The sequence below is a fragment of the Sinocyclocheilus anshuiensis genome, unplaced genomic scaffold (genome assembly GCF_001515605.1).
Source record: "Sinocyclocheilus anshuiensis isolate Anshui unplaced genomic scaffold, SAMN03320099.WGS_v1.1 scaffold1867, whole genome shotgun sequence".
Taxonomy (NCBI): Eukaryota; Metazoa; Chordata; class Actinopteri; order Cypriniformes; family Cyprinidae; genus Sinocyclocheilus; species Sinocyclocheilus anshuiensis.
The window spans coordinates 95,980-105,608 of NW_015548298.1; the positions used below are offsets into that span (position 1 = coordinate 95,980).

The 9,629-nt window shown below is 41.4% G+C and overlaps 1 protein-coding gene across 1 annotated transcript in view; it reads right to left on the minus strand.

Annotated features, from left to right (window-relative positions):
- The window catches only part of setd5 (SET domain containing 5), a 57,968-nt gene that overhangs the window by 29,244 nt on the left and 19,095 nt on the right, over window positions 1–9,629 (minus strand). The gene's annotated exons all lie outside the window — the stretch shown is intronic.

The following is a 9,629-nucleotide window of genomic DNA, read 5'->3' on the forward strand; positions in this document are numbered from 1 at the left end:
AGGGGAGGGAAGAGGAGAATCAAGGGCTCCTAATGGCAGCAGCAAAGCACTCCTCAGATGGGGCGCTGCTATACCACATCACGCACATCAGGAGTCCTGAAACCATAGACCACAAAAAAGAGAGGGAGAGAGGATTAGGTATTGGTATAGGTATATTGTGTAAATGCAGCCTTAAAAACATGCAAAATTGTAGCACCCACAAAAAATATCTATGTTGCTTGGTGCATGCAATGTTCAGCTGGCTGAATTTTTTTTTATACATCATGATTAGTGTAAAATGTAGTCTACTACTCGTGCTAAACTGTGGTACTTCTTTACTCTGCTATCTGAAGAAAATCAGCAAGAGAAGAGAAAGAACAATATAATGGGAAAGGTCTTCGAAACTAAAAGTCTCAAAGTACAGTCCATTGTTTTCTTCATTCCATACATTTTTTTGAATATTGCAAGTTAAAGTGGGCCGGCTGAGTTACAGAAATAGCAGATAATGCAAAAGATAATTCATGTCACCCTCAATTTACTAAAAAACAGTGCTGTAGAAGTGAATATAGAATTATTTTACGCACACACAGAACAAAAATGGTGAGACCTAGACCTAATAAAACCAATCTTTAAACCTCGCAGGACATCCGTCTTTTGCTCATCCTAAATTATACGAGTTTAGATCTAGAGATCAACAATTGTACAGCAAGCTACATAGGCACAAAATAGACACAAAATCTCTAATCATGTTAAGAAACATTTTAGTTAAACTGCATTTAGCTGAATGTTCTAAAACAATAGCTGTCAAATGTTTTTTTTTTTTTTTTAATAAACAAAGAAAATAGTTGCACCTTCAAGCCAAAAAGTGTTAATGTTGAAACGCTTGATGAAAAATGTTGAAAAACGTGCAACAATTGCCAAGGCTTTATGCAGCAGACTTCTCATCAGGCATATAATGCAGTTTATTCACTGCCTAAAGTATCATTGTAATATTTATACAGAGTTACGAGAACTTTGTATTTGTACTTTAGGCAAAATGTTATTGAGTGAGCAGAACTTTAGCACAAAGTAGTCAATTTCGCTATAATCCAAACTTGAGCATGAAGAACGTTGCTGCTCGAATGCTGATAAACCAGCTTCTTTTATCGGAAATGTAAAATCAGCTGATTCAGATGACATCACGGGATTCCCTGGCGCGTTGCGACAGAACTCTCGCAAGAAGAAACAGGGCCCACAACACTCGACGGTGCAATACAAACAAAGGGACAACGATAACAGCTGAGCTATATCAACAATCAAATTAGCATTTTATCAACAGCTTTGTAAATACTTTACTTTTTATTTCAGCTGGATCCTCCCACTTGGGCGCTAGCTTGGCGGAGAATTGGCACTGGAAAGAGGATGGGTTTTAACCAAATTAGGTCACCTGGTTGAAACTGCGCATTTTTTCTACGGTAATTATAATACCTAGCTTGTTTGGCTTGGCTCATTCTCATCCTGTTTTTCACCTCCTCCTCCAGGATGTTCTGTCGTTCCACCAGGGAATACGCAGCCTGATCAGGTGAAGGTGGACGGTGGATTAGGCGTTCCAGTGGTCCCAGCACCTGCCTACCCAGCATGAGCTCCACAGGTGTCTTCCCTGTGCTTTCTTGCTGGGCGGTGTTAATGGCATTCTGGTAGCCACTTGTCCCAGGTTTGATGTCGTTGTCCAACATAGGCAGCAATCATTGTTTTTACAGTCCGGTTGATTCTTTCAGTTAAGTTTGCTTGTGGGTGGTAGCTTGTGGTTAGTCTCTGAAAAACAACCCCATGTCTTGCACAGATCGCCCAGAATGTTGGAGGTGAACTGGGGACCCCTGTCGGACACCAGGAATTTAGGGACTCCCCAACAAGTAAAAAATCTCCTCCCGGAGGATTTTCACTATTTTCTGGGTCTTGGCATCCCTAAGTGGAAACATCTCCACCCACTTCGTGTAATAATCAACAATGACAAGGAGGTAAATGTTCTGTTTCTTACTGGTGGGGAATGGACCCAATTAGATCAATCCCTAGAGTGTGTCCAGGCTCAGTGATCTGTGAACTTTGCAAAAGTCCAGATGGTTTTGTATTGATGGGTTTGTATTTCTGGCATACCTCACAGCATTTGATGTACTGCCAAACGTCCTTCCTGACGGACAGCCACCATGCCACTACTTTGCGGTACCACACCCCTTGGTGGTCTTCAAAGGTAATGGACTGTTCTTTAACGGAGCGAGGTTGAATGCCAGTTTGGAGGTAAGTGATCGTATTGTCCAAACATTGAGCTTGAGCAATTTCTTCCAGAAAATGTGGTAAGGTAGACCAGTGGTTCCCAACCCTGGTCCTGGAGGCACCCAACACTGCACGTTTTGCATGCCTCCTTAATCAAACACACCTGATTCAGGTCATCAGCTCATTACTAGAGACCCCAAGAGACACCTGAAATTGGTGTGTCAGAAAATGTGCAGTGTTGGAGTGCCTCCAGTACCAGGGTTGGGAACCACTGGTATAAATTACAAATACAAATCTCTGTCTCTCAATACTGACAGCTGTAGCAGAAGAAAATGACTGTGCATCGCACTGACATCCATGTCATTTTAAAGTCGTTAATGACTGTACTTGCTGAACAGAGATCCAATTGAATTGTTTACAAATAATATTATAGAATGTCAGTCAAGGTGGATTTGAGAAAACAATATTCTGTAGTGTGCAATGCATAATAATGTTAAAGCACTCTCATACACAAACTCCCACATGTGTGAATGGTTATTTGCCTCGTCAGGCAATGTCTGTGAAATCAATCATACATTAGCCCTGCTGAGATGGTAATTGTTTCTCATAGGGATGTAAAGTAATTTCAACATTTACAGGGCTATAGTTGTCGATTATTTTATTTTATTATATATATATATATATATATATAGTCTGCATTGTCATGTTCTGCTCACAAATGTCCATTTGGCTCTGCTACATGTTTACCTGATGCATCAAAGCAATACTTATAAATTAGGACTCTAAAACAGGGTGCCTCCAGGACCAGGGTTGGGAATCACTGAGGTAGATGAGTGGTGTGATATGGAGAGACAAGGGGCGGCACCAGTGGAAGATGGCTGATATACCCGGGATAAAGCGTCGTGTCCCATGTTGAGGCAGCCTTTTCTATGATGGACCTGAAAGTTGAATTGTTGCAGACGGAGGATCCAGTGTGTTAGGTGTGAGGAGGTCTTGGGACAGTTGAAGGCCCAGGCAAGTGCAGCATGGTCCGTGAAGACATCAAACGGTGTTCCCTCCAAGTGATGCCTCCACTTCTCAACAACCCAAACCACAGCTAAACACTCTTTTTCAGAAGTGCTATAATTCCTCTCTGCCCCTGTTAAGGTCCGTGAAGCATACGCTACCACCTTTTCTCCGTCCTCAGCCTGTTGAGTGAGGATGGCACCCAGACCTACATCACTTGCATCTGTGTGAACTGGGAAGGCTTTGTTAAGGTCTGGTTGTATTAGTACTGGAGTTCTGTAATGCTTGTTTCAGTGCATCCACGCTAGCTTGACACTCCGAAGTCCATTCCCACTTAATTCCTTTCTTTTTGAGGTGGTTCAATGGAGCAGTGATATCAGCGAAGTGGGGAACAAATTTATGGTACCACCCTGCCAAGCCCAGGAATCATTGCAGAGCTTTGAGGTCTTGTGGTGGAGGGAACTCTGCAACGGCCTTGGTCTTCTCGCTGCCAATCTCCACACCCCTCTTAGAGGCTGAGGAACTTGAGCTGTTGCTTGAAGAAGTGGCATTTCTTCATGTTCAGTGTCAGGCTGGATTGGGTGAGTTTATGGAGAACAATATTAAGGTGTTGAATGTGTTGATCTAATGTCTTTGAATAGATGATAATGTCGTCGATATAGACGAAACAGATTTTTACCCTCAAGTCAGCTAGAACTCTCTTCATCAAATGCTGGAAGGTGGCAGCGGCATTTCTGAGCCCATAAGGCATAGACTTGAATTGAAATAGCCCCTTGGTGGTAATAAAAGCCGTCTTCTCTCTACTCGTTTCCTCCATCTCCACCTGCCAGTACCCGGACTGCAGATCCAATGAGCTAAACCAGGAGGCACCTTCCAAGGATTCTAGGATGTCATGAATCAGCGGCATTGGGTAGGCGTTGGGTGCAACTTGCCGTTTAACTTCCTGTAATTCACACAGAACCTGTATGAGCCGTCAGGTTTGGGGACCAGGACCACAGGTGAAGACCACGGCGAGAAGGAGGGCTCAATGATGTTGTCTTGGAGCATCTGCTCAACTTGATCTTTGATGATCTGTTTTTTGAGGGGAGAAACTCTGTATGCCCGGGATTTAAAAGGTATATCATCAGTCAACGTGATCTTGTGCTGTACGACCCAGGATGTTTGAAGTAGTGCGTGGCCAAGTGAAGATCAACTTCAGCAACTCTACTTGATTGTCAGAGTCCCACTGGGTAATTTCCAGGGTGAAGGACATGAGTTCGGGAAGTCTGCCAGTTGGTGATAAGGCGTAGTATAGATTCAACTTAGCAGCTGTAAGGGAATGAGCTTGACCTGAAGGTGTAGTCAGACCTGCTGGAACCTGTGATGGCAGGAAAGGGTAATATGTGTATCCTTTTCCAGATCTTAAGCCATACCTGCCTTGTCCCACTTCCAAAACAGCTCCAGTGGCGTTCAGGAAGTCCAGCCCAGCAATACGGGGAAAGGCGGGCCGAGTGATTTTCAGGATATAAGTGTCCACTGTGCACTCTCTGTCATGCCACTGATATTGTATCTTTTGCAGGTTTTTAGATTGGTGAATTGTTCCATCCGCCATAATAAATCTCTGTTCCACAAGCTCTCCTGCATCAATGTGTAAGAGCTTCCGGTGTCAAGTACTGCCTTCACCTCTTGTCCATTCACCCTTACAGGAACAATGAGAAGAGACAAAACTGTATGGGGTTGTGCCAGGGTTACTCCAGCTGGGTTTTTGTTGCTGGTACGTTCTGCAGACTTCTTAGGCTTGTCTCTGCTACTCTGGGTACCGATTTTTTGCCAGTAGTCTTTTGCTCCCATGCAGTCCCTTTCCACCATTGACCCAACCTTCACCATATGCTCCACGGTGTTCACAGTCCCTCGTAGACATCCTGCAACCCTGGGGTTGATGTTGTTCAGTAGGGCTGTGCAATTAATCGCATGCGATTGTCATGCGCATCTTGTCAGTAAAGCCGGTCCCATGATTAGTACTAAATTGCCATCACCTGCTTTCAGATGGAGCGGCATTTAATACACAGAGCCGTAGTTCACTGACAAGCTAGGCGATATCGCGTTCATAATCGAATGCGATTCATCTGCGATTATGAACGCGATATTGCCTAATTGTCAGTGAACTACAGGGCTCTGTGTAGTGAATGCCACTCAATCTGAAAGCAGGTGATGGAGATTTACTACTAATCATGGGACCGGCTTTACTGACGAGATGCACATGACAATCGCATGCGATTAATTGCACAGCCCTATTGTTCAGGATGCAGTTCACCAGGTCCTCCTCGAAGATTTCTGGCTTCCACTTCAAGCACAGAGCCCGGTAGTCGTAGGCAAAGTCCCTCAGGTGTTATCGTGGCTGTTGGACCAACGTCCTCAACTTCTCCTCCACTTCTGAGAGGTAATCATCTGAAAGAAATGCAGTCATAAATGCCTTTTTGAAGGATTGCCAGTCAGTTACCTTAGCCTTCTCTGCTTTCCACCAGCTCTGAGCGGGTCCCTTCAGGACCGTGCATAGGGTTCCGATGAGCTCGACGCTGGGAAGGGGCCTGATCTCCAGGAAGTTTTCACACTACTCAATGAAGTTTAACACCGCTGTCTCGCAGGAATCACCGAAAGAGGGGAACTCGAGGCAGACGGGAGGTCGAGCGCAGAATGAGGATGAACCAGCCATCGCTGAGGAGGTAAGTACACTAGGTGGATGAGTATGCACAGGAGGATGAATGTCATAAGTAGCATTATGAGCTTTATGGGTTGGACCTTTTTCTTTAGAAACCGGCATTGGGGTCTATGGACAATAAACAGGAGAAATGTGGCAGGAAGCTGGTGAGTAGGCCTGTAATCTGGAGAGTGTGGGAGTACTGGTGAGTCTTAATTTTTTAATTTGACTTTCCCATTTAGCATCTCACCTAAGAAAACAATCTGTTACAGCCTTTTTTAACTTTTCCAGTGACTGTAGGAAATAGTCCTCCAACTTAGCCAAGCTAGCATCCATGGCCTGCCTGAAACTGGTTTCCTGATTTAACGTACTGTCCCTTGACTGTTTGAAATCTTGTTCTAGGGTTTGTACTTTTTTATTGAGAGCCAATAAATCCTCTTTTACCTGTGTTATATCTGCTTGCATCATTTGTACCATATCAACATTCAAAATACAACTCCTTTCATCATCATCATCATCATCATCAGACTGTTCAGAATCCGAAATGTACAATGAACTAATCATAGATGTTATTTCAGCAGTAGGATTGCGCCTAGTTACAAATGGGCCTGCAGTAAAATCCACATCTGGTTGTTCAACATTCTCTTGGGCATTTACAGGTGTACTTGGATTATTTGTATTCACAACTTCAACATCAGTAACCGTATCAGCATTTGTCACATCCATAATGATAATTATACAAAACCAAACAAACACAACAAAAGAGATCCCCGTATGGGCCACCAATATGTAACGCTCGGCCTAAATAAGGCAGGCTACACAAATAAAGTTTGTTCTTTTACCTCTTAATAGTGTTTAAATGAATGCAGGCACAATAAGTAACCACCAAACCAAGTATAATTGCCAACCCAGAGTGTATTTTACAAGACGACACAGAAAAACAATATTTACAATATATACAATAAATGAATGTGCATGTGTTTTTACTGTCTTTTAAAGTCCAATGTTAAGTGTGTGTGTGTGTTATGGGTCGGCCTCACCGGTAAGGCGTTTTGAGTCTGGGAGCACGTTAAGGAACAGCGCTGTCCTATGACGAAGTCCAAGGTAAAATAATCCCACAAGATCGGTTATTTCCACAAGGAGGAAACTCAGAGTCACAGTCAAAAACAGCAGGAAATAGAATCACGCGATCGATCGCTATAATCCAAACTTGAGCATGAAGAAAGTTGCTGCTCGAACGCTGATAAACCGGCTTCTTTTATCAGAAATGTAAAATCAGCTGATTCAGATGACGTCACGGGATTCCCTGGCGCGTCGCAACGGAACTCTCGCGAGAAGAAACAGGGTCCACAACACTTGACGGGGCAATACAAAAAAAGGGACAACGATAACAGCTGAGATATAACAATCAAATTAGCATTTTATCAACAACTTTATAAATATCTCCCTCTTGTGTAGCTGTGCTACAAAGGAAATGAAAAAAAATTTAAATTTCATCATTATTTGCACACTCACACCATTTATAAACTTATGGATTTCTTTCTTCTGTGAAACACACACACAAAAAAAAGATATTTTAAAGGGGTCATATGATGCGATTTCAATTTTTCCTTTCTCTTTAACGTGTTACAAGCTCTTGGTGCATAAAGAAGATCTGTAAAGTTGCAAAGACTAAAGTCTCAAATCCAAAGAGATATTCTTTATAAAAATTAAGAGTCAACCAGGCCCTCCTAAAACGGCTCATTCTAACACGCCCCACATGTCTACGTCACGATGTGGGAAGATTTGCATAACACCGCCCAAATGTTCATGCAAAGAAACCTACAATGCCGGTGTCTGTTTCTATAAAGTGGGGCAGTCCCGACTTTGCAAGGACAGTCTGGTGCTTCTGACTCACAGCCCGTAAGTACGTTTTTTATATTTAAAGAATTTGCCACTGACGATTCAAACGCGAGTTTTGAGCAGTGTAGAGTAGCGCTTGTTGTTTGTTGTTTCTCTGATCACAAATGCAGACATGGTTTTAGGTTTACGTGGCGCGATACACAATGCGTAAAAAGACAGTAGAAGTCATTATAATCAGTAATTATGTCCCCACTAGATGCAACAAATGCCTCGTTTGTAATGGGTTTTATTGTTTTTGTCTTGTCGCGCCGGGACACAGGGCATCACAGTATGGTAAGGGGCGTAACATTTCCGTCACAAGCTTGAGGTATTCAGCCAATCACAACGCACTGGATAGCTGGCCAATCAGCGTACACCTCGCTTTTCAGAGCGATGAGCTTTGTAAAAATCGACATGTTTCAGAAAGGTGGGGCATAGAGGAACAACAATAATGTACATTATGTGGAATATAATGTTTTTTTTAAACCTTAAACCGCATAAACAAATTGCATTACACCAAATACACAAAATAATGTTCTTTTTAGCAACATCATATGACCATATCATATTAAAGAACATGTGGATCCAAACAACATTGGACCCCATTGACTTTCATTGTATTGACTTTTCTAATTTTGAAGAATTGTCAAATGTGCCATTTAACTGTCATTTAAACAGGTTTTTGAATACATACTACAGACTTCAGCCTATAGACTCTGCAGACTTCAGCTAATAAAGTTATTAGCTCTTTTAAAGTGTGCATTATATCACTCTACATAAATATGCCCATTCTGTATGTGTCCAACTTATGAATGTCCAGAATCAAGGAAAAGTTGTCTTGAAAATCTAATGGCCGTCAAAAAAAACCCTGGGTGAAAGGAAAATTTCACATTTGTAATTTGAAAGCAGTGTAACAGAACTGCTGATCATATAGACAAATATGAATTACAGTTTAATTTGATCCTTAGAATCATTCATTCAACAATAATCATACGGTGCATTCAGAAAGTACTCAAACCCCTTTACTTTTCTGACATTTTTTAATGCTGCAGCCTTATGCTATAGCACTTCTGAGGTAACAATGGTTTAATGATCTACTACAACAAAACTTTGTTAGTGTACATTTTATTACTAAAATACTATTTTCATACTAGAAATTACATCAAAATTGAAAAAGTTATTTAAATTACTTACTTTCAATTTCATATAAAATCATATAAAAATTGAAAGTTATTCAAAAACCTACATTTACACAAACTGACCACCAATTTACATTTACACAAACTGATCACCAACTGCAACTTTCAGATGCTATTTTTAATTTTTAGTTAAACTGTCACAGAATCAAACACACAGGATAGTGGGACATCATAGGCAGTGAAGAATACATCTATGCTGCCTTCAAAAATCGATTAGATGAAAGTTTCTCCAAAGACTTAATTTAACAGATGTCATTCAAGGCATTTTTATATGAGTAAAAAAATTTCAGTATTCGGTACCGATACCAGTGAAAATCCATGGTTCTCGGTACCAATTTCGGTACCATAGCAAAACACAAACACATGCTAATTGAACAACATTTTTATTAATAACGTTAAACAAAAATTAAATGTACAAAACCAATGCCATTTAAAAGTGTTTCAAGTTTTCCCACAAGTAATAAAAGTAAGAAAAAAGTAAACAAGTTTCACCCAAAAGTTTAGTCATAGTTCTGCTGCCGCTGAAAAACATCTGTAAACTGTTGTCTGTTTTAGGGTTTGCTGATGTGTTTCAGGATCTTCCTCAGTCTGCAGCTGTAAAAGGAAAATATAATATACTTCAGTAAAGCAATGGGCTG